General features: G+C 39.9%; 1 protein-coding gene across 7 annotated transcripts in view; it reads right to left on the bottom strand.

The window, feature by feature from the left end:
- The window catches only part of PKHD1 (PKHD1 ciliary IPT domain containing fibrocystin/polyductin), a 429,461-nt gene that overhangs the window by 302,562 nt on the left and 99,612 nt on the right, over positions 1 to 27,287 (bottom strand). The gene's annotated exons all lie outside the window — the stretch shown is intronic.

The raw sequence follows: 27,287 nt of genomic DNA, 5'->3' as shown, positions 1-27,287 counted from the left end.
CTCTGTGTTCAGCCTCTGGAGTTCTCCAATGACATGCTGCTAATGTTTTCTTACTTTTTCCCCCAACATAGCCCCCGTATACCTAACAGATGGGACTGGTTCCGTTTTTCGTTTGTACAGACATGTATCGAGTCTTGGACAAAAAGTCATAGTCAGAAACAGACAGAATTTAAATGGGTGGCATTTCGCTTTATGTAACTGGTGCCATTTTTCACAGGTTCTACTGCAAGTGTTTCTGTTTTATAGGAAAACTCCTCTCCGTGTGTTCAGATCCATCCTCCTACTTTGTCTCTTTTGATATTATTGTTGCCTTTCCCTCTGTGCTAAGTGCATACCAGGCAGCAAAGCTCATGCATGGGAAAAACGCCAGCTGACTTCAGATGACAACCCAGAACCTTTGAGGGAGGAGCCAGGGGCCGGACTGTGAGGAGCCCAGAGGAGGAAACACCCTTCACCCCATTCAGTCTCCCTCTCAGAGCTTTTGGTTCCCTGTTAATTTATGGTCACACTGAAGTCATGTGGTTTCCCAACCAAGGATGTGAAAATCACAGAAAGCAGTATCTGGCTCATGAAAGAGGCAGTGAACAGGTCTAAATGTCCTGTGCAGCCATGGAACTGTAACTCTATGAATACAGAGAAATGCTCTTTGAGAAGGTGATTAGCTCAAGGTCATACAGATAACAAGTATGTGCCTCTCTCCCCACAGTTCTTCCCACCCAGATTCTAACCTAATGAGAAGCCTCAGTTCCTATAAAATAGATGCCTAGAAGGTCCTCTGGTAAGGAGCTAGAGGCAGATGAGAGAAGATTGTGAAGAAGGGGAGGCATGTTTGTAATACCAATAACTGCACCTCCACAGAGAACAGTGCCCTGGAGTATTCCAGACAGAGAAAATAGAGAAATGTGCTCCTAGAAGAGTCAGTAGATTTTCCAGAGGGTGTACTGACCAGTCCCAGATTGTACTGAACCTCACCTCACCACCAATAAAGCTTGGGGATAAGAAAAAGTAGGATCTTTTCATTTTCTGCATCTACAAAGGAGATATAAGTCAGTGAGTCATCCCAATTTAAGAGATGGCAAGGCATTAGGCACTGTGATAAGTAGTCTCAGCACTATGGGGAAGAAAAAAAAAGGTGTGGTACCCGAGCATTGTTGTGAGCTGTATGAAACATGCCCACAGGATGAACATCCACAGACTCAAAAAGTAGAAGGGAAATTTAGCTCTCTAATGATCTCACACTGAAGCTAGGCACAGGGAGGTAAAAAAAAAAGAAACATCTCCTTATAAGGCTAGACATTCTACATTCATATAGTACTTTAATTCACTCCTGTACAATCCACAAAGAGAAAGCGGGGAGGGGCAAAAGGAGGAAATTGGAGTGGAATCAAGTGGTGAGAAGATGGAAAAAATTGAAAGATGGTAAAGACAACTCCAGAGAAGGTGAACCAGATTATCTGTAAATCAGCCCCGAGCCACTATGACAAAATATATGAAAAGCAAAAAACTTGGATTTCTAGAAGGTCAATGATGGAAAGGACTCTAGAGAAATCCTATCCCTTTATTTAAAAAATGATACTTCGGACTGAGTTTCTCAGCCTAGAGCTGTTTAAGGTGGAGCTTCCTTCAGTACCACCGGAACAGAGCCAAAATCTCAACAGGGATAAATTAGGAGCTTGGAATTAAGATACACACTATTATATCTAAAGCAGAAAAACAATAAGCACCTACTGTATAGCACAGGGAACTATATTCAATATCTTGTAATAATCTAGACTGGTTCCAGATCAGGAAAGGAGTATGTCAAGACTGTATATTGTCACCCTGCTTATTTAACTTATATGAGAGTACATCATGAGAAACACTAGGCTGGATGAAGCACAAGCTGGAATCAAGATTGTCGGGAGAAATATCAATAACCTCAGATATGCAGATGACACCACCCTTATGGCAGAGAGTGAAGAGGAACTAAAAAGCCTCTTGATGAAAGTGAAAGAGGAGAGTGAAAAAGTTGGCTTAAAACTCAACATTCAGAAAACTAAGATCATGGCATCCGGTCCCCTCATTTCATTGCAAATAGATGGGGAAACAATGGAAACAGTGACAGACTTCATTTTTTTGGGCTCCAAAATTACTGCAGATGGTGACTGCAGCCATGAAATTAAAAGACGCTTGCTCCTTGGAAGAAAAGTTATGACCAGCCTAGACAGCATATTAAAAAGCAAAGGTCCTTTGCCTCCCAGCAAAGGTCTGTCTAGTCAAGGCTACAGTTTTTCCAGTAGTCATGTATGGATGTGAGAGTTGGACTACAAAGAAAGCTGAGCACTGAAGAATTGATGCTTTTGAACTTTGGTGTTGGAGAAGACTCTTGAGAGCCCCTTGGACTTCAAGGAGATCCAACCAGTCCATCCCAGAGGAAATCAGTCCTGAATATTCATTGAAAGGACTGATGCTGAAGCTGAAACTCCAATACTTTGGCCACCTGATGTGAAGAACTGACTCATTGGAAAAGACCCTGATGCTGGGAAAGATTGAAGGCGGGAGGAGAAGGGGACGACAGAGAATGAGATGGTTGGATGGCATCACCAACTCGATGGACATGAGTTTGAGTAAGCTCCGGGAGTTGGTGATGGACAGGGAGGCCTGGCGTGCTGCAGTCCATGGGGTCGCAAAGAGTCAGACACGACTGAACAACTGAACTGAATAATCTAGAATGGAAAAATATCTGTAAAAGATATATATGTGTGAGTGTATTTGTATATCCAAGTGTGTGTGTGTGTGTATATATATATATGTATTTATATACACATATATGTTTATAAAATGTGCTATGTGTGCTAAGTCGCTTCAATCATGTCCAACTCTTTTCAACCCCATGGACTGTAGCAAACCAGACATCTCTGTCCATGGGATTCTCCAGGCAAGAATACTGGAGTGGGTTGCCAAGCCCGCCTCCAAGGGATCTTCCCAACCCAGGGATCAAACTCATGTCTGTCATGCCTCCTGCATTGGCAGGTGGGTTCTTTACCACTAGTGCCACCTGGGAAGCCCTTTATTCAGTGTGGTACATTTCAAATAGTTATCAGTGCTAAGCATTAACTTTTAAAAGACCTAAGCTTCTCTCTGCCCAAAATTTTTCCTTACCATAATAAAGGTATCTTGAAATTATATAAAATGTTATCAATATTTCATGCCTGTTACAAAACAATGACTAAATACTAAAAGGCCTAAACCATTAATGGACCCTCAAGTGTCTGACAGCACCTTGGGAAGTAGAAGAGTCGACTATCTCCACGATTTCAAGTTGTCAGGGAATCCATGGTAATATGTATGCCACTATAAGAATTTTAGCTCTATATTTTCATAGCAGACACAATGGTAGTATAATTCCATTCCAAGGGCTTCCTAGGCAATAATTGCATGAGACAGAGGAGGTGGCCCACTTCCCAACATCTTTATCCTTCCATTCCTGTCATTTTGATCCAATCAAGCAAAAAAGAATGCTGACAGAATCATTAAAAAGACTTCTTGTCCATACATTTGAAAGACTCTCAGTTGATACCAGTGTAATGTTTTAGGTGCAAGCCAGGCTCTGTGCCACTAACTCAACTCCCAGGTCAATCCAAGTTTCACTTTCACCAAATCACACCTCTTTCTATCATAGTCCCCAAGGTGTTCAGCCTTTATTTCTGGTTTTCATCTTCGAGATAAACAAATCACTCATTCCCATTCTGCAGATGAAGAAAATCTGCCTATGGGCACATGGGGGTATATGAGGGGGGAAAAAAACAAAGATTTTGGAAACTATCCAGAACACAACCTCATTTTTACCTCAGAACCTACAGCCCCAAATAAGCCAAAACAAAAACCCCAAAACAAATAAAACACAAGCAAAAACTTTCCTGGCTCAGCGAGAAGAGAATGCAATTTGTTTTTTCCTTTACAGCTTGTCAGCACTTCTCTGAACTTCAGGGAATGTGCAGTGTCTGCAAATCTCACGTGTCACCTTAAATGTATTTGCAATACCACCAGAGTTATCTTGAAAGAAATCATTGATCAGCAAGTTGGAACACCAGGCAGAGCCAAAGACCTATTTGCGAGCATCTGTGTTAAGCAGGGATGGTGGAGCAGGCAGGGTGTGGGATCTTTCTAGCAACAGTGTCTCCTGGATGACAAAGACAAGGAGGAACTTGTTGACACCTCCCCCGAATGCCTTCTTCAGCAAACTAATCCTGAAAATAGGAAAAGAAGGTCCCTATCACTGACCCTCTCTCCACCCTTTACACAGCTCTGCTTTCTCCAAAGAACTTACTTACCATCACTGAAACATTGTGTATTGTTCAGTTACTTAAGCCCCAGTTGAATGTAAGCTTCAGGAGAACGTCTTGGTTTTCTGCTGTATTCCAGTTACTGTTGTTGTTTAGTCCCTAAGTCATGACCAACTCTTTTCAACCCCATGGACTATATAGCCCACCAAGCTCCTCTGTCCATGGGACTTCCCAAACAAAAAAACTCAAATGGGTTGCATTTCCTTCTTCAGGATCCTCCCAACCCAGGGATTAAACCCAGGTCTCCTGCATTGGTGGGCATGTTTTTTACCACTGAGCCACTAGGGAAGCCCATGTATTGAGTACCTACAACAACATCTGGCACATAGTCAGTTCAGTCGCTCAGTCGTGTCCGACTCTTTGCAACCCCATGAATCGCAGCACGCCAGGCCTCCCTGTCCATCACCAACTCCCAGAGTCTACCCAAACCCATGTCCATTGAGTCGGTGATGCCATCCAACCATCTCATCCTCTGTCATCCCCTTCTCCTCCTGCCCCCAATCCCTCCCAGCATCAGGGTCTTTTCCAATGAGTCGACTCTTCGCATGAGGTGGCCAAAGTATTGGAGTTTCAGCTTCAGCATCAGTCCTTCCAATGAACACCCAGGACTGATCTCCTTTAGGATGGACTGGTTGGATATATTTGCAGTCCAAGGGACTCTCAGGAGTCTTCTCCAACACCACAGTTCAAAAGCATCAATTCTTCAGCACTCAGCTTTCTTTATAGTCCAACTCTCACACTCATACATGACCACTGGAAAAACCATAGCCTTGACTATACAGACCTTTGTTGGCAAAGTAATATCTCTGCTTTTAAATATGCTATCCAGGTTGTTCATAACTTTCCTTCCAAGGAGTAAGCGTCTTTTAATTTCATGGCTGCAATCACCATCTGCAGTGATTTTGGAGCCCCAAAAAATAAAGTCTGACACTGTTTCCCCATCTATTTCCCATGAAGTAATAATTACCCCCAAAATATGTTTGAATACTCAACTCTTGTGGGCTCATAGTCGCTAACCCATAATTTAAAATATTGTTTTAGTAACTAAAATAATCTGATATAAAGCTGCAATTTTTTCTACTTTTTTCAGTGATCTTTTACACAGAAATGTTTTAAATTTTTATGAAACCAAATGTATTGACCTTTTCTTTTGTAACATCCCCCATTCTTTTACACATGAGACTCCCTTCTTTCATTCTGACACAAATGGCACTTCTAATGTGTGTACTTCTTGATTTGTAGGATTTTACATTTGTATGTTAATCCTTAACTAATTTAGAATTTATGTTGGTGGGAAGTTTTCCATTTATCCTTATTTTTTATCTTAGCTTTGTTTTTCCCCAAATAGTGAAATGACTTCATACCATTTATTAAATAACACTTACTCTCCCAATTAAGAGTCTTGGCTATTTTAATAATTGTGTTATAATATTAGGTGATATTTTGCATGGTGGCCAATTAAAATCCCAAAACTTTCCTGGATGAGCTAGTGTAAAGGTACTTCTTTTAGATACATGTGACCTCATCCTTGTTCTTAAGGTGCTTGTGTTATCATTGAAAAAAGATACATAGCTTGGTAATTAATATAAAGCATGATTAATTCAATAATTAAAAGTATAAGTAAGGTACTATGGGAGTTCAGAAAATTAGATGGCTAACTCTGGTAAAGATTGCCTTACAGTGAAATCCAGTGTGTTAATTACCTTTTCTTTCTTCAACCTGGACACTATACATAAACTAACAATAAACTAACATAGGCTGAGATTATTTCAGCTGATTATGAAACCCAAAAAATGCTCATTGTAGGAAAAGCCAACCACTTACAAATGCAGGATTATAAATAGCGCCCCTGACCTCTAAACTAATAACTCCTTAGGGAACAAAAAGGAAATTAAATTAGTTTGGCATGATTTGTTCTTACTGGGCTCATGCTTGCTCTCAGTGATCACTTCTTTTCTTGGTGCTTATAAACCCTTCACGATGATGAGATAACATGAGAAAGTACCCCCCTCCCCCACATACACACACTGCCCAGCACATCGATGACTCAAAGAAATATCAGTAACACCTTCTGCCAGCAACTGGGACCCAATTTACACTTGACTTTGTCCCTTCTAGAAAACCGGGCAATTCACCAGCTTCTCTCTCCCTTCTGTGACATCCTACATGCCATGATTTCTCTAACGATATTGATTTAGCTCAATGCCTCATCCAGGTAAGTTATTTTAGCACTCTTGAGCTTAAAGAACTAGTACAGTCTGCAGACAGAACAAATTTGCAGAAACTTTCTTCATCTTCTCTTCCACTTGAATCTCCAAATCTCCTTAAATAATGTCTCTTCTGAATTATAAGCCTGAAGACCATTCCATGAACCAATGTTTCCTACGCCCCAGGCACAGTGCTAGATGTTTGACTTATAGTATCACTCACCCTCACAACTGAAAAACCTACACATTACCCTCTCTACTTTAAATTTTTGAAATATGAAATTTTAAAGATTATTCATAATGGCTAACATTTTTGAGTGCACTTAACAGTATAATACATATGTACATTATACATATATAATATATATGTAGATACATATATATAGGTGGGCTGCTGTCTATGGTATCTCACAGAGTCGGACACAACTGAAGTGACTTAGCAGCAGCAGCATATATGTAACATATATATAACTGAATCACTTTTCTGTATAGCAGAAATTAACACTGTAAATCAACTATACTTCAATAAAATTAAAAAAAAACAAGTATTATCTCACTCAGTCATCATAAGACTCTTTTCAACCTCCTTGCCTGAAGGAGCAGATGAATCTCTGGATTCAGTAAATATTTACTGACCACAAAATAAAACAAAACCCTGATCTTGGGGAGCTTATATCTTAGGGAGGTAAAGATAAATAAATAAAACAAATCACGTGATCTGAAAAGCAAAAGCAAAGGAAACAGAAGTGCCAGTGTGGGAGAATCTTTTTCATATTGAGTGATCAGAGACCAGCCTCTCAGATAAAAGATGGGAGCAGAGGTGGAGTGTGAGTCAGAGCTGTTCTGAGAAAGGAGCTGTGTGAAATGCTGCAAGCTCAGCAAGGAGCCCAGAGAGAGTGGCTGGGTCTGGAAGCAAGAAGTTTGCACAGCTCTGTAATCTTCCTGCTGAAGAAGGGCATTCAGTCATTTTTCCCACTGCATAAAGACCTCAAGTTCTTCATGTCACAGACAAAAATAATCAAGTAAAACATTCAGCAGTCTATAACAGGGTTCACAGACTACAGCTGAAATAAAAATAAAGTTTTATTGGAACATCGATTCGACCATTCACTTAAATACTGTTTTATGGCTATTTTCCGTTTGTGACAGAGACTCTATGGCCCACCAAAGCTAAAAGCCACCTGCCTCTTTATAGAAAAAAAATTGCTTACTCCTGATATATTCTGATTTATATAATCAGTATAATAATAATAACCTAAAATATGCTCAGTACACTGCATCTATAGGATTCCTGGGTGACTCAGTGGTAAAGAATCCACCAGCCATTGCAGGACAGTCAGATTCAATACCTGGGTGAGGAAGGTCCCCTGGAGAAGAAAATGGCAACCGATTCCAGTATTTTTGCCTGGAAAAATCCCATGGACAGAAGAGCCCAGTGGGTCACAGTCCACAGGGTTGCAAAAGAGTTGGACACGACTTAGTGACTAATCAACAACAACAGTATATCTATATTCCATCAATACTGAAATATATTCAAAATAAAGCCTTCTACAATTAAAAATAAATAATTATAATACAACTACCTAAGAATTTGGAGACTGGCAAGCAAAAGACTATACATTGAAATACTGGAAACTGGTTCAATTCTCTTCATTTTCCAGTAAGCAATAAGCCAGGTCTCTGAAGGCTACATAAGAGCAAGTAGAAGTGAGGGTGTGTGTGTGTGTGTGTGTGTGTGTGTGTGTGTGTGTGTGACCTGGGCATGCACACACACACACATAAGGCCGAATCAGAAGATTGACAGATACATGCTAGCCTTTTCCACAGAGCTGACATACTGCCATTTAACCAGCGAGCTCAGAGCACGTGTTTCTGTTCCCAGTCACTAGTAAGAGACAAGGTTAACATTTTAAGTGATGGACTACAGCATGTTATTTCCCCATGCAATGGACCCGTGACTGCACCACCTTCGAAAACACTTAATTTCAGTGATTGAATACACGGGAGCTCACTTTCCCTGCTATGAACCTTTTGACAGCTCCTCAGTTTCATGTACCAAGGGAACCTTTTTCTTCCTCCTTTTCTTTTCCCCTCCCCTTTATACCTGAAGGGAAGCAAAATGAATATGTGGTGGCAGAAAGAAAAGGAGGAAGCCGAGAGAATGAAAACCAGTTTGTAAGCATCCCTGTATTTTACAATAGCCGTATTCACTGCCATCTGCTCTAATTACTTTTAATGTTTGGGCTACCATCTTCATACAATAGAAATAATGATCTCCTCAAGGGCAAAAAAAAAAAAATGTTTTTTACAGAAACAAACAAAAGTTGATTACATTTAGCTCCCAGGCTAAAGAAGCATCAAGCTACTTTGTAATGAACAATCAATTAAGAAAGTGGGTAGGTTTATGATGAACACAAACAAATTGAGTCATCTCTACGGTTTCCTCCTCTTTCCTCCTTGGCCCACCTCTTTGGAGGAATCAAGCCCACAGTTCACAGAGGGCAAGGACACGCCCAAGCACATTTTTAGGTCTGAGGTGACACCACATCAATTCCTTACATTTGGATCAGAACCAAAGTCAAGTCTTCTTCCAGGGCTTGTGTGGGCATCAGGTATGGCCAGTTTTGAGAAACACTGAATACAGAGATAGGTAGTCTGCCAAGAGTAAAAATTCTCTCTCCTAAGTTAAATTCCCCAGAGACTACCTCAAACCTGAACCCCTCGTTGAAAGCTAGAACTAACCGCCTCATTAAAGCCTTCAGGAATGGAGGAAGTTCCCTGGTGGTCCAGTGGTTAAGGCTCTATGCTTCCAATGCAGGGGACTCAGGTTCCAACCCTGGAAAGGAACTAACATCCCACATGCTACTTAATGAAACCAAAAAAAAAAAAAAAGACAGTTTTCAAAAATCGAATTTTAAAAAAGCCTCCAGGAATGGAAATAGACCATAAAGGGTCCCTTCCCCAGAACTCCAGGAGAACCCAGGTTTCAGCGAAATGTGTGACATTCAGAAAGACATGGAACAGACCACTGCAATGCCAGCTGAACTTGACTTTCACAAAGGCTATGTCTAGAGACCTTCTCTAATCCCCAAATTTAAGCATACTATGTGTATTAAGAATTCTGAGACACCCCCCAAGATTCTTGATGCCCCCTTCATATACACGCCACAGATATTTCCCTCCCCTGTAGTAGGAACAGAGCTGATGAATAGAATGGGATCTCACTCCCATGACTAGGTTACATCATATGGCAATGGTGAAGGAATTTTACAGGTATAATTAAGTTCAGAAATCAGCTGATTTGGGGTTAGTCAAAGGGGATAGACATATAAGTGAGCCATTAAAAGAGAGATGCCCTCACTGACTTTTAAACAGCAAACTGCCAGGTTATGGAAAGAACCAGGTGATTAGGACCTAAGAGCAGCCTCAAGGACCCAAAGTGGTCCCTGGCCAACAGCCAACAAAAATTGAGACCCTCATCCTATAGATTGAAGAAACTGACTTCAGCCAACAACCTGAATGAGACTGAAGGAAGACCTTGAGCTCAGAGTAAGGATGTAACCAGGCTGACACCTTAACTTCAGCCTTATGAAATGTTGTATAGAAACCCCAGCTACTCTGCTCCCAGACATCTGACCTGCAGAAATTTGGAGATAATAAACAGGCTTTGTCTTAAGCTGCTAAGACAGTGGTGCTGGGAAGAAAGTCAGATGGTTCTCCCACTGCATAAGTGACTCCCAGCACACAGGACAGGCAATACAATTTTGGGGTTTTTTTTGTTGTGTTTTGTGTTTGTTGTTGTTGTTGTTCATTTACAACACCAAGAAGTTTAAGACCTGAGAACTCATTTGCTCAGGAAAAGTTAAGACAGCTAAAGAAAAACAGAAAATGTCATAGGGCTGCTGTGTCTTCACAACCTTTCTCTATTTTAGGCTGAAGAAACGCAAAACCTTCCTGATCCTAAACACAACCATAATACATGTCCTTCGGGAGAGATGAAGAATTTTTGAAAGCCCAGATTCCGACTAGACTTCTGAAATAGTATTTGAATATAATTGGTTTTAATAGCATTACTCTTTTGCTTGCACTGCTCCCCAAGGAGAGAAGAAAATCTGACTTTTTATTCCCTTACTTAAAAAAAAAAAGAGGAACGCAGAGGAAAACCAAGCTCCGAAACCAGGGAAATCCATACGTCCATAGCACGTACCTGGAAGTGCTATCTTCATCAACCTTGACTACAGAACTCTTCCTGCATTCTTTAAGGATAGTGATTACCTTACCGTACTTTTTAGGAAGACAAAGGATATGTTAATTTAGGTTTTCAGATCCCATGATATCAAAGTAGCATAATCTTTTATCATTAAGCATTCACGCATATATAGTCTGGCATTTGATGATGCAAAATATGATTTGTTTTAATGCTTATACCACAAAATTATCAGTCCTACTTGGGGATGAGGAAGCCCAGAAAGATTAAATGATGGATTTCAAAGCTGGGATGCCATCTTAAGGATCTAGAATTTGGGGAACTTGCCTGTCCCTTGCAGTGCAGATGTTTTTCTTATATACACCAGTTGTGTTGATTAAATCATCACCATCAGTTTCATGAACCTTTACTGAGCACTCTCTATGGGGCAGGCATTACGGGACCCTCCCCTGGACCCACAAAGCATAATTGAATTTGTAAGCTCTTAGAGCCCAGTTTCAAGTGCATTGTTCCCTTCCCTCTAAACGCATCCGCCACACACTGTCCCTTTTCTGCCAAACCCTGTTTATTGGTTCCAGATGCAATGAATCATCTACTGACTTGAGCGACATTAGAGGTAAACACCAAGGTTAAAATGTAGAGATAATTGAATAATGCCAACTACCAGTAACAGCAGTCCAGGCAAAGGAGGAAATAGATCCAGAGATCTCAGATAGGGCAGTCTGATGGAAACCCTCCACTCTCAGGATCAAAACCACATGCTATTTTGACATGATGGGAAAATGTCAACGTTTTATTTTTCCAAATTTTCATATGCCAGGTATCAGTATGGGTAGGTGTGGCAAGCCCAGCAGTAACATAATTTAAATGTCCCTGTGCTTAAAAACAAAGCTTCCAAAAATCACCTAAACTGCCATCTATTTATTATCTCAAAGGTGCTCTCAACTGTTTTTTAAATATATATGTGTAAGTTATTGCTTTGACTGATGATAAATAAAATGAATGAAATATATGCATTTTTCCAACAAACTCTTCTTTAGAGAAAACCCTATAAAGAAAAATTTTCCAAAACTCTTCCAAAAATTCATAAAGTTCCATAGACTTTCCAGATAGCAAAATGCACTTTAATCATTTGCTTTACAGTCACCTGGCATTCATTGTATACAATGTACATAATGTATAAACATGGGTATATGTATAACATACACACATAAGTTTATACAAACACTTGAAAAACTTTCTTTATTGTGTCTCTAAAGGCAGAAAACTCAGAACCCTCAGCAAATACTAAACAATCCACAGGCATAGTTATCACCCAAGAAGTCTGGACATTTAAAAGCCACAAAGACTCCCATGAATGAGCCTTAATGCAGCAGTAATCAACCCTCTAGGGATCCAAGACTGGACTAATTCAATAAGCAATATGGGAGGGTGATCAGAGATTATAACATAACACATGCAAAACACCTTTCCATGAGTTTCTCCCAATTTGGGGGCATTATCCCTCTGCTGAAAATCAAGACCTCAACTGGCTGAGGATTAATTATTCACATAGCTCTTTTTGGACTGAATCAAATAGAACCTTCTTCTTTCCCCATTTTCCCAATGGGATGAAATAGAGTTCCCAGTAAGCCCAGGTGGCACTAGTGGTAAAGAACCCGTCTGCTAATGGAGGAGATGTGAGACACAAGTTCTATTCCTGGGTAGGGAAGATCCCCTGGAGAAGGACATGGCAACCCACTCCTACTGGCAAGAATACTTCTTGCCTGAAGAATCCCACAGACAGAGGAGCTTGGTGGGCTATAGTACAAAGAGTCACAAAGAGTCGGACATGACGAATGCGACTTAGCACGCACGCACAAGGAGCTCTTCTAAAATTTTCCCGATGGGCCAATCAACATGCATTCAGAACTTCCATGGTGGTTCAGTGGTTAAGATTCTGCTTCCACTATAGGGAACACAGGTTTGACCCTTGCTTAGGGAGCTAAGATTCCCACAAGCTGTATGCTGCAGACAAAAAAAAAAATGCATTTTTCGTAGGTATGAGCCATATCAATGTATGCCATGAAAAATTTGGCAAGCACATGGCAAAGCTTTCCCTATTCCCCATTTCCTACTTGTGGACAACTCCTCCAGGTGAAATTTCCTTTGCCTAGGATCTACCCAAAGGAATTTCTGTTGTTTCAGAAAACTGAGAAAAAATTCACTTCACCTCCTTATCAATCACATAAAGAAGAAAGAAATAACACTTCCTTATTACTCCTTCCTGTTTCTGGGGTAGAAAAGGGCAACCCACTCTAGTATTCTTGCCTGGAAAATTCTATGGACAGAGAAACCTGAAGGGCCACAGTCCATGCAGTGGCAAAGAGTCGAACACAACTGAGCACACACACACAGCTGAGGTGGGAAGGTAGCTTTTCCTCTGCAAGTCTTTAAGTTTTCACATGAGCAACCCAAAGCAAATCTAAACCTTAGTTTAAAACATTTTTAAACCTTTTGAACATGTTGACAACATTTATAGACAATGTAATAATGGACATAGATCATTGACACCTTGCCTAATTCCTCAAACAACTGAGATGATAAGAAGTACCCAAAAGAATTGATGCTCTGAACTGTGGTGTTAGAGAAGACACTGAGAGTCCCTTGGACTGCAAGGAGATCAAACCAGTCAATCCTAAAGGAAATCAGTCCTGAATATTCATTGGAAGGATTGATGCTGAAGCTGAAACTCCAATACTTTGGCCATCTGATGGGAAGAACTGACTCATTGGGAAAGACCCTCATGCTGGGAAAGACTGAGGGCAGGAGGAGAAGGGGACGACAGGGGATGAGATGATTGGATGGCATCACCGACTTAATGGACATGAGTTTGAGCAAGCTCCGGGAGTTGATGATGGACAGGGAAGCCTGGCATGCTGCAGTCCATGGTGTCGCAGAGAGTCAGACATGACTGAGCGACTGAACTTACTGAAAGGATGTTTAGAGGCAAGAGCAGAAGATAAATGAAGTTAATCTTCTTCAGACTAAGCTAGAGATTTGAATTTTAAAGACAGAACTTAGGCCAACATAATTTATATAGAAGATGCTTCTTTGTTGTTATGTAGAGGAAATCTTCATGACTTTTGGATTTGGAAATTATTTCTTCACTGTGATACCGAAAGCACAACAACAATAACAAAACTAGATAAACTGGACTTCATTAAATTAAAAACTTTTGTATATCAAAGGACACTATCAACAGAGTGAAAAAGGCAACCTGTGTAATAGAAGAATGGATTTGCAAATCATGTATCTGATAAAGGATTAATATCCAGAATGTATAAAGAAATTCTGAGTTGCAACAACAAAAAAAACCCCAAACAACCCTATTTAAAATTGATCGGGGCGGGGGGATGGGGGAGAACCTCCTCGGCAGCTCAATGGTTAAAACCCTGTCTTCCAATGGAGGGAGTACAAGTTCTATCCCTTGTTGGAGAACTAAGATCCTACATGCCACCCAGTGTGGTCAATAAATAAATAATAAAACTCTTCAAAATAACAATAAAAATGGCCAATGGACTTGAGTAAACATTTCTCCAAAGATCTATAAATAGCTAATAAACATATGAAAAGATGTTCAACATGACTAATCATTAAGAAAATACAATTAACAGTCATTAGGATGGCTATTAGTTAAAACAAAAACACAAACAAAATAATAAGTATTGTGCCTTGCTGGTAGGAATGTAAAATGGTGCAGCCACTTTGGAAGTCGTATGGCAGTTCTTCACAACATTAAACACTGGTGTACCACATAATTTTGACCATTCCACTTCTGGGTTTATACCTGAAATAACTGAAAGCAGGGACTCGAACAGATATTTGTATATCCATGGTCATAGCAGCATTGTTATAAGCCAAAAAGTAGAGGTAGACCAAGTGTCCATCACAGATGAATGAACAAAACGTGCAAACCCATTCCATGGATGACATTAAGACATTAAGAGGTTCAAGGTTTCCCTGAAGCTGCTTAGGAAGCTCATAAGAGAAGTAAGCCAGCTACAAAAGGATAAATATTAGATGATTCCACTTAGATGAGATACCTATGTTGCCACATGCAAAGACAGAAAGTAGAATGGTGGTGGTCAGGATCTGTAGGCAGATAAAATGGGGAGTTAGTGTTTAATGGGTATGGAGTTTCAGTTTGGGAAGACAAAAATGTCCCAGAAACAGTGGTGATGACTGCACAACAATGTGAATTATTTAATGCCACTGAACTGCACAATTAAATATAGCTAAAACGGTGAATTTTATATTATGCATATTTAACTACAATTTAAAATCTGATGGGGTAGGGGAGATGTTTCTTTGTTTTTAATGAGGAATTTTAGAGCCTCCTGTCTCTTCTTTTTTCAGATGATGGCACTAGAGCTCAGAAAGGTTAAATGACCTTTCCAAGGTTCTAAAAGCAGATGAAGGAATGCAAAACCAGAAATGAAAATAAGGCTCAGCATTGCCTTGCTGCTCTGTGGAGAGTGGGTTTGTCCCCTTGTTTTTGTGAGTGCATGTGCCTGAGTGTATCCATGAGTCCTCTGTGCTGTCTAGTCCCTGGTCACCTCCCCACTCCACTCACCTCCTCCCTACAGGACAGCACACAAAAGTCTCCTGCAGCTCCCCAGACACATTCTGCTACCTCTTATCTCCAACCTCCAGTCCTGGAGATGGACCTCTATAACTTTCGTCCAGAAGACCTTTCTACCCTATTCTAGCAGGGAAGCACTTGCTCGGTCTTCAAAAGCCAGGTCACCCCCCTTTCTCTGTGAAGCTTTAGCTGGTGTCCCCTCACCCTGAAACGAGTTGTCTCCTTTTTCTCCACCCACTGGGCTGTGAATTTTTGCTTGAATACTTATCTCCACAATGTTTGGTATCTTGTGGTATTTTCTAACTCCACTCCCTCCTCATTGAAGCCAAATGAGATGGGATTCAAGGGAGCCAATGGAAGAGCTTAATAGAAAGGCTTCATACCCAAAGCCACACCATCTCCTAAACACATCATGACCATGCTAATGCTAAGCCCCTCCTCTCCTGAGCAATACCATCATCTCAGTCTGGCTCCACTTTAAATTTCTCTGTGATGGTTTTCTCAGGCTCTTGAAAAACTACTCTTACAGGGGATTTCCACCAAGTCAATTAGACCAAATTCCATGAGTTAGACCGGTTATATGAACAGGCAGGCAGTAAACAGGATTACAGTGACACCAAAAATCTTCCTCTTACAATTTCTTTGTCCTCTGTTAAAATGATTTAGTGTTTTTTTTAAAAAAAAAGACTGCAGATATATTCATCAAGGTACAACCCAAATTTCTGGGGCTGTGTCTGCCGGCAGTGCGCCTCTAGACCTGCCTCAATAAATTGATAGCACTTATTTGTAATTTGCAGCTTCCATTTGCATGCAAATAATTAATGTGCTAAAGTCCATAAAATTGATTTTTCTCTTAAGTTAAATATTCCACCTACAATCTTGTTAGTGTATCAATTAATGAAGTTTTACTATATTCAGCCAATAAACATTTATTGAGCCAGGTACTGTGCTAAGCCCCGAGGATAAAATGATAAATAACATAATTCCCTGCTCTCAGGAAGCTCACTGTCTAGAAGAAATCAACATAAAAGCCAATTCTTATAATATTGCATACGCTTGTTTCTTTTCTCAGAAGGGCAAAATCTGGATGTTTATGAGAGAAGATAGGAAAGATAAAAGCTAAAAGAGTATACTTAGAAATACTTCCCAGATCATGATCCTGCTTACAGAAAATGTAATTACTTGACTTTTAAAAAGAAATCATGCAAACTTTTAATACTCTGAACTAAATAGTCTTCTCAACATGATCTCATGTTATTAAAGCCCTTACCTGGAAATCAAATATCATCAAAATCTATAAACAATAACTGGACACCCATCCATTTAATAATGTAACTGGGTTCTTTATCATTTCAAGAAGGTAGACTGTTCACAATTAATGATCTCTGTTCAGCATAACAACATTTGTGCAAATCAGTAAGCGTCTAAACAAACATTTTGGGGGAAAAAATTAAAATTCCTTTTATTTTGGTGGAAAATGACACAGGGCTCATAAACTTCTGATTGGGACCCATGGTCACCCCAAGAGGCAATTGTCATAAATCTTCAGAAGAAACTCATGATTCAACACCGTCCCCTGATACACATTCACCCTACATATTCATCCACCTATATGCTCCACCTCTACTATGACTGGAGTCACACGAAAACCTCCATGCAGCCCAAGCTCAAATGCCTCAAGACAATTGTAGTCACAGGGTCCAATAAAAGAACCTTTGAAATATCCACACCTAGATCACCTCTGAGACATTTGCCCTGGGTAAGTTAGGCTTCCTGCACCAAAACTGAATATCAGGTGTTGCTTACATGACACCCAGGAAATCCCTGCAAGATTCAGGAAGAGAGCATAGTAAACCCTGCTGCTAGTAAAATCCAAGATCTAAAGGTGGCCAAGTCGATGTCAAATTTGTAATTGGTGACTTAATGAATTTGTTTTTCACAGAATTTAACTCAGCAAGCCAGCCCACAATCACAACTGCACAAGTAAATTCAGGTTAAGTTTTTTTTTTTTTTTTGCTGGTTTTCATTTAGTTTGAAAGCTGAGTGGTCACCAGAGTGGTGACCAGAGTGGTGAGACCTGACCAGACCTCAAATAATGAGGATACAGCTTGTATTCCTATTTTAATTTGAAGCATCGTTATTGGTATAAAAAGAATCTCCTTTGACATTTGTATTCAGACAAGGCTGGAAACAGCATCTGAACACATAATCATATCCCAGTGTGTTTCTGTCTCTCAAAAGCCGAACCGTCTGCCTTAACACTTTCACAGACTCCTCCAGGCCCGCTTCAAACAGACAAAACACTCCTCCTAAAACTCAAAGAAACATCGCGACACCTTTGTAATAGGCCTATTTCCCAAGGGGCGGATAAAAGGACAAGGCAAATTAAGGGAAATGCAGAATGTAAACTTGAAACCTACTGTCAATAAAACCCAAAACAAACTTGAAGCGGAGGTGAAGAAAGCAGGGGGAGGAAAAGCAATGTTAAATGGTCATCTTTCTTCTCCTTTTATTTGAGGAAGTTAAGTTTGCACAGCTCCTTACAAGCTGTCTTTGGCTAAAATCACTATTAATGAGCTTTGACATTTGAAATTTAACTGAGCATGAGCTAACAGCTTCCAGCACTGCACCACCCATGACGCCAACTGGAAATATTTTGCTAGGGCCTAACGGTGTGTTTATTGAAAAGACACAGCTTTCAAGAGAAAGTGTTTATAGCAACCACTTTACCTGCTATCCCTGCCCTGTGATGTCTGTTTGGTTTCAGGATTTGGGGGGTCCCCTTGAACTCCTCCTAGTCATGGCTCTAATTGTTTTCAAGTCTAACGGGAACACATTAATGAAGCTCTTTGCTCTACAGTAACCTGGATTGTAAGGACAGGTCTGAGAATGTGGAGCTATGACAAAGGAATGGGCCATGAGGAAAAAAAAAGTCTTCCCTTTCAAAAGGCAAGATGAAAATACTTGTGTTGTTGGCAAGGTCATTAAAACAAACCTTTTCCAAAGAGCACAGTGAACAAATCAATGAGACTGGGAAGATGGCCTGCGTTCTTCTTAGCTAAAATCATGGCTCATTGAATGAGAATGAACCCATCATTAACCAAGTCGTTTCCTGAAGAGATAGCCCTAGAAGGAAGCTACTCTCTTTACTCTTTGCCAAAGAAGGCTTTGGGAACACTGACTGTTGAAGAACGGAGAATGAGAACGAAGAGTGAATGAGCCTGACATAAATGGATGTTAACACATACCCCACTCAGCACAGTCTGTCCACTGAGTTTCCAACTCCATGACGTATTCAAACAAAGCAGGATCTCTTCTGGATCTCCTGCCAAAGTCCTAAGAGCACTCTTCCATGTTCTGTGATCCTGTATGGATTCTTGACCTTAAGCATGCCCAGATGTCAATATCAGTATGAAATTCAGAACCTCCACCCTTTCCCTCAGGCTGGTGTTATGCTGGAGAATTTAGGGGTATCCTTTGCCTGAGGCATTCCCCGACCCAGCAAAAGTAGAAGCAAAATGTCTAACCTAATCTGGAATGCCTCTGAGGAATGCAGACAGAAGCTCAGTTACAAAGAAAAGGAAGTTCAGAATCTGTGACCTAGAAATCACACACAGTGTAAAGTTTCATTTACCAAACCAAGTTGGGTCACCTCTACAATACCAAAAAGGGAAAGGCTTGAGAATGACTCCAAAGCATGACAGTAACTCAGAGGTTACCACTGGAGGAGGAGGAAGTGGGAAGGGTGGGCTCTTTGTCCAAAGATATTTTGTCATTACTAGATTTGATTTTCATAGAAAGAAAAAAACAAATATAATCAGACTCTAATTTCTTTTAAAGTACCAAATAGAATCTTTGTATGTTTCCTTATTCTCACATGTTACATGACTTCTAAATTATTTCTCAATGGGCAGAATTTTCTAATAATTTCTGTCAATCATGAGTGCATCAGAATGTACTTTTGATAGCTATTACTTAACAAAAGGCACAGATTGTAATATCAATTTATTTTTCATCTTAACATATTTCCATTTATAAACGTGAAAGGGTGAAGCAAAAACTTAGTGATAAACAAGAATGATTCTATCTGAGGGAATCTGTGTAACTAGTTATCTGTGTCTTTAAGTATGTAAAGGAAGCAGCAGCAGAAGTGTAAGTGACATACAGCACTTGGCTCTGGTCCTCTACGATCACAAGACTAGGTCTTGATGGTAGAAGATGCATCCCTGACCTTTCACAACCTCAGTCATGAAGATGATTAATGAGAAATGGTGGCCGAGGGTTGCAGGCGGTGGGTGGGCGGGGGGCGGCAGTGGGGAGCAAGTGCTAATTTCACAAGATTCACCACAACCTCATGAACTTCTTCAAGAAGTATCTTTCAAAGTTTCAATCAGAATTGCTTTACATTGATTTTGCATATCTATCTGCCAAAATTGCGCAGTCAGTGAAGAAGAGAACAGGACAGATCAGAAGGAAGGGGAGGCTGCTGACAGCAGCCCACCTGACAGACACCTGCAGTCTGAACAGCAAAGAAAGAGCACAATGGGTCAGTGTGCTCGTGGCTGTTGGCAAAGAGCGCACACCTTCTGCTTTTTCAACACTACCTCTGGTGGAAGTGTTATTTCTAAAAAGTAAAATCACTGAGGTTTATGCTAATGACCCAGAAGCATCCAGGAAACATTTGATTCTGCTCCCTAGAGTCAGTCAAAAAGTCAGAAAAGCCTTTGCTCTGTTCTAGAAGATAGCATCCAAAATAAACACGGCTCGGTATTTTAAGGACAATGGTTTGGTTGCCCAGAAAATTAACTCCTACATTATCCTTCATCACCCCCACCAAAAAAAAAATTGAAGATGAAAAGTCTGGTCCAGGAATGAAATCTGGAAATGTCATTTATTCAACAGATAGCGGGGCAGCACCTACTAATGTCAGGTGTCAAGCTGGCTGCCCAAACTGCCCCCCAGGGCACATCATCTAGAAGAAAATGAGTATCAGAGCAAGTACCAGATACAGTGGTGGGTACAGGGGGTGTCAGGGCATCACCAAAGAACTCCAGCCACAGGACCAAAAAGCACTTCAGGGATGAGACAAGGCATGCCCCCAGCACAGCTCCTGACTCAGTGGTTGCCTTATTCTCTCAGATCCTCCCCATTTAGGAAGCACTCTCAACTGATCTGAATTTGACAAACATCAAAATAAAAACCAAACTGATTGAAACTTCAGGGTAGAAGGCATGAGGCTTGAAGGAATGACAAATACAATAACAATAATGGTGAATACCAGCTGAACATTATTCATCACATACTGGGCACTGCACTAAGACCTGTCATAACCCTGTTAGAAGCTCACAACCACTGTGTGAGGCATCTGTCTTAACCCATTTACAGAGGAGAAAACTGAGACGTGCAGAGAAGGCAAGAAGGATGCTCAAGGACAAAGCACGAGGCAGGGGTGGGACCAGGGCTCACTGCGCTGTGTCCAGATGTGGGGCACCTGTGCCCTAAAGAACAACCGAGGGCAGTACAAACACAGTCTCCAGAATGGCACAGTTTTCAGAAATCCAAATTGATGGGGAAAATATAACCCCAGAAACAGAACTCCACCAATCAAAAGTTGTAACCAATCACTTCTCCCCTCATGGGGAAAAAGTTCTTTTTCTTTAGCTCTTTTTTCCTGAAAATGTAGACTTGCAATACCTCTGATTCTGTGCAAGACCCTTGGGTCCCCAAATCTTAGCAATCGTTTTATTTTAACAGTTGAAAAAAATAAAAATAAAAAAGGCTTTGGAAGGCAGCAGCATGCATTCAAATCCCAACTTCATCACTTACTCACTGTGTGACCTTGGCAGTCACATAATTTCCTTGAAGTTCAGTCCCTCAACCATAAAATGAAGATTCTTCAAGGGCCATTATAATTATAAAGTATATAGTTAAGTAATATATATGAAGACCAACTCAGTGCCTGACCTATAACAATGATTTACTTCTTGCTTTTCTCATATTTTTCCTTAAATAAAAACAAGAGAAGATAGATTTCAGTTGTTGCATCACTATATGTGGCAAAAAAAAAGTGAAATCATCTTTTTGGGATGATGAAAATGCTCTATAACTTGATTTTGAGTGTAAGCATCATGGTACATATGTATCAATGAACAATACACTTAAGATCTGTACATTTTGTTCTATGCAATTTATATGTAATACTATTGTCAAAAGACAAATATTTGACAAATAAATACCACCTTTAAATTTAGTATATCAAATATATTAATTCTACGAGCAAGCAAAGTTATACAACATATATTTTATGGTGCCAAGCTAGAAACTGCTAAAAACCAAAAAAAATAATGCACTACATATTTTTCTGCTAGCCCTAAAATTTCATTCCTCTGCCTTGCTCCCACTTCAATCAATCCTGTGGAAATTTACAGGAACTATCATGTCATTGCTCTATTCTGCAAGTAACATGTTACAGCCAACCACCACTTCCATACAACAATGGAATCCACCCTGACACAGGGGTTGTAACAATTGAGTAGCACTGTAGTACTTTCAGAGGGTTTTCACATCTGCAGACTCATTTAAATTTAAAAACCTTTGCAGAAAAATGCTGTGAAGCACTAGTGTCTTCATGTACATGAGGACAATGATGGCTCTGAGAAATCAAGCCTTGGAACTCTCAGTAAGATGGTCTTGGCAGAGACTAGAAACCACAATTTCCAACAACAATACTCATCTCTTACCATTACTCAGATGCCTTTGACAGAGGAAAAGAAGGCAAAACAGGTCCTCCAACCTATGCCAACTAAAGATGATCCTGTCCAGCACTGGCTACTGACAGCCAATGTCATAAGGCCAGGAAGTCAAATCATTAAACTCCTCTGGCCATCCCTACAGTATATGTCTCTGCTCTTTCCAGAGCTGCTTTTGAGGAACAATATTCTTATATCCAACATGATTCCTCTCAAAGGATAGTATTAATGCCATAGATCCAACCCAGTCTTCAGGCTTCTGGCCCTGAAACCATTTTACCTTCTGCAAAACACTTTATGAGGGCCGAAAAAAACCTGGGTTTTTCCAGGTCAAAAAAAGGGAAAATTCATAATAAAGTCATGATCTTTTAGACCAAAAAAAAAAAAAAAAACCCTCAGTTCTCCTTTCTTTTCTTTTCCCTCTGAAAAATGTCCTTCAAGGCTAAATGAGCCAATTAAAGATTCTGTTATCATGAAGTAGAATTCAGTGGATGCAGCAATACTGAGTAAAAGCAATTATATTCTTGCCTCTCCAAAAAAAGTGTATATAGGTGTTTGTGAAAAAACTATGCATGTGGGCACTCCTTCAGGGGTGTGTGTGTCAGGGGGTGGAAGGCAAGACAATTATTACAGAATTGAATTCATATATCCATCACGAAATAGTTAATAATACCATATTATAATGACATATTTCCTGTTATCTAGAGGAATCTCGTGTTATTTGTTTTGTACCTTTAACACTTGAATTGTCATTCTTTTACAGACAAAGTGGGGGGCTAATTAAGACCTTTAATTTCACCTCTCCTAGACATTTTTTTTTTTTAAAGACTTAACAATCCCAATCAGACCATTAGAAAAGTTCAAGGGAAAAAAACAAAATCTATGGCTACATGTATGAAATTCTCCAGAACAGCTCAAGGCCTATGTTAATTTTTTTTTAAGGGGGACATGTAAAGGAGATAGTGAGGAAGAAAGAAAATAGAGGAAGAGAGCAAGAAAGGGAGGGAGGAAGAGAGGGGGAGGAAGGAAGGAATATAAAGGGAGGGAAGCAAAGGGAACCAGCATCTCGCTTATCCATCCATGCACCTTGCAGCCGCTATTATTGTTATTTATTTATTTCCTCCCCTTTGGAGTCAGATCCTTTTTTCTCATTTAGTCCAACAGAGACTGTTCTCCTGGAGTGACCTTTTATTCTTTCCTTTTCCTTCACCCCTCCGGGCTATTGCCCTCATGCCAGTAACTAGATAACACACTCTATCAAAGATTTTTTTTTAAAAAAACTCATTGGGAAGGCAGTAGGACTGTTAGTGGCATCAATCGTGGGCTGACACGGACCGGGGTCAACCATTTATCTTGGCGCGTCTGTAGCCCGTGGTTACTGGGCTGCCATCTTGACTTGCAGACGTCACCTCCCAGCCTGAGAACATCTGCTCCCAAGTCCTTTTCTTCCCTTGTTTGGCCTGTTTCTTTGTTCTATTCCAGTAGACATCTTTTCAAACAAAATCAAGGTGGGAATAAGTGAAGCCCCTCCCTTTTATCAGAGCCTTTCCAAATTCCAGGGCCAGGGAAACAGTTATAGGCTGGGAAAAGCATCTTGTTTTGGGGGCGGGGGGGCAAAATTTTCAAAATCAAACTGAAACACTTTTTTGTTCCTTAGGAAATCCGGCTATGCCCATAAAGTTAAACTAAACTCACAGAGTGTTGCTCTAATTCCACTAGACATGAGATTTTAATGAAACATTTCTTTTAATTAACTCATGCTACTCCATCCTTTTCCCATCCTGTCTTCTCTTCACCCCCCACATACCATTTGCAATCATTTTTAGTCACTTAGTCAGCATACAGCATCATTGTGAAGAGGAAGTTTCACATCCCAGCTCCAACATTTTAGCCATGGAGCCTTGGATAAGCCTCTCAACTTTCAGAAGCATCATTTCCTGATCTGCAAAATGGAGCTAATATCTACTCAATGTGCTATGAAAATAACATGTACAAAATAGTTATATGCCATATGCCCATCACATATAACAGGTTCATATACTGAAGCTACTATTTATTGTTTTAAAGGTAATGAATAGTCATTTAGTTGGTCAGGCAATGGGATTTGGTGGGGTACCAAGCATGGTTCAACTCTTAAATAAAAATCATCACCGCCTATTTTTATGCCATTTTAACCATTTATTTGAGTCTCCAAGAATTCCATTATAAAATGAAAATATATAATACCTGGAGATTTTTGGATTTTATGAACTTAAATAGAAGTTGAATAAGAAAGTAAGACATAAATTGAAAAAAAAAAAGAGAGAGGGAAGCTCAAAAGAAAACTTTATATAGAGACAATTTTTAATCTAAACCCCAGATGCCTCGTATTCCTATAAATTCAAATAGATGTGAAACATAGTCATCTTTTTCACAGCACTTATACTCTGTGTGAAATACTAAACTATGAGAGATCCCCAGGTTAAAAACTACCTTCATCCTTAAAAATCCCACTAGCAGATTCCACCTTCAAAGGTAACCTATATCAAATAGTCTTCAACTTTTGTTAAAAAACAAAAGTAAGTTGAGAGCCGTTGAAGGCAGGAGATGGGTACATAGCATTTATTATGTTATTCTCTCTACTTTAGTATATTTGAAATTGTCTATTTTAAAAGTTAAAGAAAAATAGGCCCCAATAAATATATTACCTTCAATAGGCCAATCGCACTGCTCTTCCAACTGTGCGTTCAAAGTGCATAACACAGTAAAGAGCTGGGTCAGTTTTCTGTGATGCTGATTACTGAAAAGGATGATTTCTTAGGACAAAAAAAAGTCTTAAATAATGTCTCAAATGATGTACTTTATGGATAGATATATAGTCATAAATATATCACCCCACACATTGCCAAAATTGAACATACGACCCTTTCAAATTTATTCATTCAACATACAGAGAATGCCTTTTAATTACTTCACTAAAGTACCATACTTGCACACTCAATACCTGCAGACACTGAAATCAGGAGTGGCTATCTCTCTCCAGCTTGAAGGTTATGAGGTGGAGGAGCCGGGAAAGCCTTCCTGGCTCATGACTTCACTGGACAACACTCCTTTGGCCAGGATCAAAGCAACTGAATGCTGAAACTATAGAAGATCCTTTTTGTCTCTTTTTATTATCTTGTTTTACATTTTCTACTCTAAGTATGTATCCTTTTCTCAATAAGATGAAAAGGTATTTTGTCTTGTTTTGGTTTGTATATTAAGCACTTAAATGGAGCAGCCAAAACAGTAGGAAGACAGAAATGGGAATTAGGTGTATTGTGATATTGGGAAGTGCCTAAAAATTATGACCCTTGTGTGTCCCCCACAATAGCACCCATCATCCCTAACTTAGCTTATAAGACACATTGCCTCGAGACTTCTCTGTTGGTCCAGTGGCTAAGATTCCATGCTCCCAATGTAGGGGGCCCTGGTTTGATCCCTGGACAGGGAACTAGATCCCCCATGCTGCAACTAACCATTTGAGTGCCATGACTAAAAGATCCCACATGCCACAGTGAAGATCAGAGATCCCAAGTCCCACAACTAAGACCCAGTGTAGCTGAATAAATAAATATTTTAAAATAATAATAAAGAAAATAAAAAGAATTTGAAAAGATTTTTTTTTAAATAAAAGAAAAAAAAAGCCTCATTTCCCAGAAAATTTAAAAAAGGAAAATTAAGCTGAATGTTCTGGAACTACAGGTCTAGTCTCCAATTACTTCACTAAGATAATAAGCATGGCAAAGGAAATTACAATGTTCTCTCAGTACTGCAGAAATTAGTCATTTCTACTAAATATTGCCCACATTATCAAAACTAATGAAACAGTTCAGAAAGATATCATGAAAATCACCTGTCAAGCAGATCTCTATTTCTTTCATTTATTTATTTATTTATATACTTATTTGTGACTGTACTAGGTCTTCATTGCTACACGTGGACCTTCTCTAGTTGTGGCAAGAAGGGGCTATTCTCTAGTTGCAGTGCACAGATTTCTCATGGCAATGGCTTTTCTTGTTGTAGAGCATGGGCTCTAGGGCATGCTGGCTCAGTAATTGTGGCTCACAGGCTTAGTTGCTCCACAACACGTGGAATCTTCACAGAACAGAAATCGAACCCATGCCCCTGCATTGGCAGGCAGATTCTTAACCACTGGATCTCCAGAGAAGTCCCAGATCTCTATTCCTGTAACCCTCAGGAAAACACAGTTGGCAAATGGCAAAACTATTATTGTTTGGAAGGCCAAATGCCTTCCTCTGAACTTGGAAGGCCTTTCTGAGTAAATCACTCTTTGTATAAGTTATGTCTTTGGTAAGAGTAGGATGCTTCTGTATTCCCCATTGTCTCCAGTCTCACTAACAGTTTCTGAAAGTTTCACAATGAAAGTTTTGAGACCTGGTTTCTTTCTGGTGGGCTTCCCTGATGGCTCAGCAGGTGAAGAATCTGCTTGCAATGCAGGAGACACAGGATATGTGAGTTTGATCCCTGAGTTAGGAAGATCTCCTGGAAAAGCAACTGGCAACCCACTCCAGTATTCTTGCCTGAAAAATCCCATGGACAAAGGAGCCTGGTGGGCTACAGTCCATGGGCTCGCAAAGAGTCAGACACGACTAAGCAACAAAGCACACATAACATTCCATCTGGTGATCATCACTTTAATGATGTTCTCTCATGTATTCATTCAATAAACCTTTATTTCTATAGTAGCTATAAAATATAAATATCAAGCCCCCACCAGCATAAACAAACAGAAGTCCACATAAGAGCATGTCCAATGAAATCACTGTCAGAGGAGGAGGGTAAAGGAAGCAGAAAAATCTCACTAGAAGGATCTAGAACACTAGTGGTAAGGTAATGCCCCCAAGAAGGCCGGGGTTGAAGGTGCTGTAGTGCGTGAGGAGGCAGAAGTAGACCCATGCTCCCAGCCAAGGTTGAAGCTTGAGAGGTACATTTTCATATACTCGTACTTTCTCCACAACCCAGAGATCCTCTTCCACAAATTTATACTGTAACTTCATATTTTTTTGAGAATTACTTATAAAAGAGAACAGCTTTCCTTGCTTATTTCTTGAAATTATTTTCAAAAAAATTATTAATTTAGTAATATTGCTAAATGACTATTCCATTATTATTAAAATTATTATTTTAGTAATA

The sequence above is a fragment of the Cervus canadensis genome, chromosome 28 (assembly GCF_019320065.1).
Source record: "Cervus canadensis isolate Bull #8, Minnesota chromosome 28, ASM1932006v1, whole genome shotgun sequence".
NCBI lineage: Eukaryota > Metazoa > Chordata > Mammalia > Artiodactyla > Cervidae > Cervus > Cervus canadensis.
The sequence above is the reverse complement of the archived record's forward strand: the minus strand, read 5'-3'. Positions and strand labels throughout refer to the sequence as shown.